Here is a 6,000-nt window from a genome sequence, read left to right as displayed (position 1 = left end):
TTCTTGGATGTTTTTCGCAATTGGTGGCTTAGATGTTTAGATCCATAATGTTTACATGATTTCCAGTAGTTTAGAGGTTGAGATCTAGTTATTCACGTGCTCAATTTCTGAGATTTGTTAGTTTAGGTGATGCATGCAAGGTTGATCTGTGTTTATTCCGCTTTCTGCTAGACCCAGTAGCTTAGATCTGTTAGTTTAAGCTTTAATTCCATGTTTAATTTTAGATCTGAGATTGCTCTGTTTTCATGGTGTTCAATGCTCTGTTTTCACTCTGTTTTTAGCTTAGTTACATGAAGAAGATGAAGTTTGTTGGTAGTTAGAATCAGATCTACTTTAGTTTGTTAGTTGCAGCTTTCTTGTCAGTAGCTATTAAGGGAAATCTGTTCTGCTGCTTTTCTTACGATCTGTTGTCTGGCTGTTTTAGGAAACTTATTTGCTTGACCCAGGAAACTTATTTGCTTGACCCAGGAAATTTGGTGAATGAACTAGAGTTAATTTTCTGTTTCAAATCATGATTGCAATTACATTTGAAGCACATTCAGTTCTCTGGATCTAGTAGATAGAATAGATTAGGTTTAATTTCCCAGGTCTAGGAGTTAAAACTCAACCCTCTCGTTGCGTGGCAGCAGCCGATCACTTTTCTGAATGTGTCGTAGAAACAATCTCGAGTAGGTCCCTAGTCTCAGTGGTTCGACCCCGCTCTTGCCGCTTATACTTCGTAATATTTGTTGCATTAGTGGGAAAATTATAAATCTTGTTGAAAGGAGGAACACGTGCACACGACACACGTGCAAAAATCCTCTCTTCAAATGGCGCCGTTGCCGGGGACTATGGCGTTATCTACTTGATTTTGTTTCTATGACACTGTAAATAGCTTTCGGCTTTCTTTAATTTTCTGTTTTTGATCGTTTTCTTTTGTCTAGGCATGACTTCTTATCCAAGGCGGTCTCCAAGGTTGAAAAAAAATCAAGGGCTGAAGTGGAGAAGGAAAGCTCTCCTAATACATGTGGCTGAAAGAATGCCAGTGGGGGCAGGGAGTTTTCTTATTCTTTCAATTTTATGATTATTGGTTGCATATATAATCCTTGGATAATTTAGAAGCTCATTTTGTAAATACTTTTAGTTGAGTTTTAATTTTTGTAAATAGTTTTCTAAAAAAAAAATTCAAAAACATTTTAAAAAAATCAGAAAATTACAAAAAGATTTTATGTTTTAAAGAAAAAAAAAATAAAAAAAAAATATATAACTTTTAGGGATAATTCGGAGTTACGCATAGTGGAAGAAATTCCACTATGCATGCACCTTATTATTGCCTAGGTCAGTTAGCTAAGTACTCTTTGGGAATCTGCTGGGTCAGGTAGATAGGAAGGAATTTGAAAATTTTTGGACTGAACCAGTATACTCCCAAGAATACTTGAGCAAAACTTGTACATAGTGTGAATATGTTTTTTCTGAAATTCCTTATTAAAATCCAAACAAAGAAAAAAATTTAATCCCAAAAATATTTTCGAAATTCTAAGTAAATCTGGGAAAGAAGTTTATAAATGAAAAAAATTTGGATCTTACATCCACTTGACCAGTTTGCTTAAGAATTTCAAGTTTTAGTTTCGTAGGTCAGGAAGAGAGTACAAGGGACCTCCAAGGAATTCCAAGGATGAAGCTCCCAATTCAGAAAATAAGGAAGACGACTGCCTGACCCAGCAGAATGGCAAGTCAGAAACATGGGAAACAGATGATTCTGCTCAGCAGGGGGTGGCCAAACCTGCTCTACAAACTCCAGAACTATCAATGTTGATGTACCAGCAAGAGAGGACTAACCCCCATGACCAGCAAGAGGACCAAGAGGGCAAGCGCCCCAGCACCCCCAGGAAGGCTGACTCTCAAAGGAGCCAGGGTCTGAATTGATCCACCACCCCCAGTAACCAAGTAATTTTTTTTTCTATTTTATTTTTGTTTTAGTTTTTAGTTTTCTTTAGTGAGTATGCTAGGTTGTTGTTTCTGTGCCTTCTCCCACTTAGGCCTTGGCTTGGCCTAAGTGTGAGAAGTTTGTATGCCTAGTATGTTGTGTTTCTTGTATTTTTCTTGCGTATCTTCTTACACTTAGCCCATTGCTTGGCCTAAGTGTGAGAAGATTGTTTTGCTTTTGTTCGTTGTGTTTTTGCCTTCTTACTCTTAGCTCAATTCTTGGTCTAAGTGTGAGAAGTGCGTGTCTTGTTGTTTTTCTGTTTTTTTTTTTTTTTTTTTTTGTCGCCACTAATTGGCCTGCTTTCCACTTCATAAGGATTGCTTGGGGACAAGCATAAATGAAGTGGGAGGGGGAAGCAGTTAGTGCAGTTAGTGTCTTGTACATATTCTGTTAAGTCTAGGAGTTTGCAGATGTTTTTTTTTAGGTTCTGTGTTTGCTTAACTGGTATAATAGATAGCAAAAGCCCCTTAGGGAGAGTAATTGAAGAGAAAATACATGCTAATTTGTGAATCCTTTTCTCTTAATAAATCAAAGTCAGTTAGATGAAGTAAGAACGATAGAAAATGCCTAAATTTTAAGCTTACTGTGAAGCCCCTCTATAAGAGTGAGTTATAAGCCTAAACACTTTGAGCTAACAAAAAAAAGGGGGACCGCCACTGAATGCTTAGGGAGAAGAGTCTGACGGAGAAAAAAATGGTTTCTGGAGGTATAAGCTGGACGAAGTCCAGGAAAAGGAGGTATAAGCTGGACGAGGTCCAGGAAATGGAGGTATAAGCTGGACGAAGTCCAGGGGAGAAATAAACTAAAAATTCGGAGGTATAAGCTGGACGAAGTCCAGGGGGAAAAATATATATATATAAAAGGGGGAATAGAAGAAAAAAAAAAGAAATCTAAGGGCAGGAAGCAATAGTAACCTGACCCAGGATTTAAAAGGAAAAGGGGACTGTAGAAAGGAGAAACTCTCATAACCCAAAGCATCAGTGGTGTCATTGACTTAAGAGTGAATCGATCTTAACATCCCTGGTGAGGAATGAGTGATCAAGTGAATCCAACAGAAGGTAAAATTTAAGGCTATCTTGACGAACTGACAGCTTGACTAGATAGAAGAAGGGAGGGGGAAGAATCTGAGGCTGTAAATGCTTGGATTGACCTTAAACTTGTGGGGATGGCTGCTAGGAAAAATACCAGCTTATGCGTTTATGTGTTTTTGTGTTTTTCTTTGTCATGTTGTTTTCCGTATGAGTGTTCGTGTCTGTTTTCTGTGTCCAAGTTTTCCTAGGTCCAGGAGTCTTAATTTGGTTTTCTTTTCTTAGGGTCGGTTAAAAGGGGAACATGCATTGAAACTTGCCTTATTTCTTTTTCTTGTCTTTCATGCTTGAGGACAAGCATGGTTTAAGTGTGAGCAGTTTGATAAGGCTCGTTTCATGCATTATTTTTTGGTAATATTACATGCTTTTTGGGGGAGATAATGCGCAAATTTGAGCTTAAGTGTGCAGATATTTGCTGGGTCAAGTAGAAGCTGCAAATTGACCGAGCAGATGCAAAATGAGCAGAAAAGGAGTAAAAAGTGTCAAACATCCGCTAGGTCAAGGAGAATTATCAGGAGAGCAGGTGTGTGAAAAATCTGCCGGACCCAGGAACGCACACAAATTACCCGGGGCGAGGAAAATGGAGCAGAGCAGATTTAAAAGATCATTTTTTAAGGGTACAAACGTCAAATCATGAAGAGCATACCCTAGGGATTCGAGCTTGAAGCCTCCCTATATAAAGGGACCAACATGAATGAAGAAAAGGGGCGCTTAACGCTATGGTAGTTTAGGTAGGGAGCTCTCGGTAGCGCTTAACGCTACCGTTCTCGTAGTTTAGGTAGGAAACTCTCAAAGGCGCTTAACGCCACTACTCTCTTAGCTTAGTTTAGTTTGGTTGCTGATTTCATAGCTTAGTCCAATGGTTTCGACGATGGAATTGACGACTCCGGCGTTGGATCCTTGCTTTCTTTACCGTTTTTGAGATGATGTAGTTGGATCTCGAGTTTCATCGGAGGAATTGACGACTCCGCCTTTGGATCTCGACCTATTTCTGGTTTTATGAAGCTTTGGTGTTTATTTTATTGTTGATGATGCTCTTTACTTATGTTTCTTGGATGTTTTTCGCAATTGGTGGCTTAGATGTTTAGATCCATAATGTTTACATGATTTCCAGTAGTTTAGAGGTTGAGATCTAGTTATTCACGTGTTCAATTTCTGAGATTTGTTAGTTTAGGTGATGCATGCAAGGTTGATCTGTGTTTATTCCGCTTTCTGCTAGACCCAGTAGCTTAGATCTGTTAGTTTAAGCTTTAATTCCATGTTTAATTTTAGATCTGAGATTGCTCTGTTTTCATGGTGTTCAATGCTCTGTTTTCACTCTGTTTTTAGCTTAGTTACATGAAGAAGATGAAGTTTGTTGGTAGTTAGAATCAGATCTACTTTAGTTTGTTAGTTGCAGCTTTCTTGTCAGTAGCTATTAAGGGAAATCTGTTCTGTTGCTTTTCTTACGATCTGTTGTCTGGCTGTTTTAGGAAACTTATTTGCTTGACCCAGGAAACTTATTTGCTTGACCCAGGAAATTTGGTGAATGAACTAGAGTTAATTTTCTGTTTCAAATCATGATTGCAATTACATTTGAAGCACATTCAGTTCTCTGGATCTAGTAGATAGAATAGATTAGGTTTAATTTCCCAGGTCTAGGAGTTAAAACTCAACCCTCTCGTTGCGTGGCAGCAGCCGATCACTTTTCTGAATGTGTCGTAGAAACAATCTCGAGTAGGTCCCTAGTCTCAGTGGTTCGACCCCGCTCTTGCCGCTTATACTTCGTAATATTTGTTGCATTAGTGGGAAAATTATAAATCTTGTTGAAAGGAGGAACACGTGCACACGACACACGTGCAAAAATCCTCTCTTCAAGGATCGAAACAAGGCACACAATGCGTGATACTCGAACCCACGTTGAGCTACAAGAAGACCTAATCAAACACATTTTGGCGAAATTCGGCCACGAGTAGTAGTTTTTTCGATTTTAGGAGTTCAATTATGTATTTTTTATTGATTAGGAGTTTAATTATGTAATTTTTATTTTTTATGATTTTAATTATGTAATTTTTATTTTTTAGGATTTTAATTGTGTAATTTTTAATTTTTAATGTATTTTGTAATATTATTCCGGGTATTTTTAATGTATTTTATTTTTGTGGAAATGTTTTTATTTAAATTGAATAATGGAATGATGGGACCCTTGTGCTCGTCCTTGCGGAAGAGCACTGATGTGTGTGTTGTGCTCTTACCTAAGAGCAGGCAGAAAAAGTGGGTCTGGGCCCACATCCGTGCTCGTTGACATGAGGATGCTCTAAATATTATTCTTAAATAAAATGGGACAAAATGTAGGATGAGATAAAAACAGGCGTCGTGGATTACTCAAGGCGATACCAAAAAAAAAAACATTTGTAGGCAGTAAAACCCCCAAATCAATAAAGTAGAGCTGTTGCGGCAGCGCAGTTTATCTTTTCAAAACCCTAACCCTACCTTATCAATTTCGAATCCTCTTTTTTTTTGTATAAATAACCAATTCACTCTTCACAAATTTTAAGCCAGCAGCTCGTCTATCTTTTGCGTATCGTATCGTATTTGTTTATTTTCTATAATTTGCATTCGTATTTTGTGATGGGTGGGCGATGATGCCAAACTGCAAGGCTTGTTTCTCAAAACATTCGCAGTGGCCGCCTAAGTGCTTTCGCCTTCGCCAGGCTTGAGAGCATATGCTGCTTTTTCCTTCCTTGGATGTCTGAGCCGCCCCATTCTATTTTCCATTTGATTTTTCTTCTTTCAAATTGTTTCGGATGATGCATTGAATTGAATGATGAAAAAATCAGACGGATTCCCAATGAGATTTCGATCTGTGATCACTACCAGCTACTTCTGACTATCTTGCCATCGTCATCTTTCTTTTTTTATTTTCTATCAATTACAGCGGGATTCTCTTTGTCGGATGATTCTTCA

At 38.1% G+C, this 6,000-nt stretch overlaps 2 non-coding genes across 2 annotated transcripts; both read left to right on the top strand.

The window, feature by feature from the left end:
- The first annotated feature begins 5,670 nt into the window (after window positions 1-5,670).
- LOC121801695 lies at window positions 5,671-5,793 on the top strand. Its single transcript, XR_006050633.1, has one exon. It is a non-coding gene; the product is annotated as a small nucleolar RNA SNORD14 (small nucleolar RNA).
- Window positions 5,794-5,851: 58 nt separating this feature from the next.
- LOC121801728 lies at window positions 5,852-5,928 on the top strand. The gene has a single exon (XR_006050663.1). It is a non-coding gene; the product is annotated as a small nucleolar RNA R12 (small nucleolar RNA).
- Window positions 5,929-6,000: the final 72 nt, after the last annotated feature.

The sequence above is a fragment of the Salvia splendens genome, chromosome 4, assembly GCF_004379255.2.
Source record: "Salvia splendens isolate huo1 chromosome 4, SspV2, whole genome shotgun sequence".
NCBI lineage: Eukaryota > Viridiplantae > Streptophyta > Magnoliopsida > Lamiales > Lamiaceae > Salvia > Salvia splendens.
This window is presented reverse-complemented; position numbering and strand designations above follow the sequence as displayed.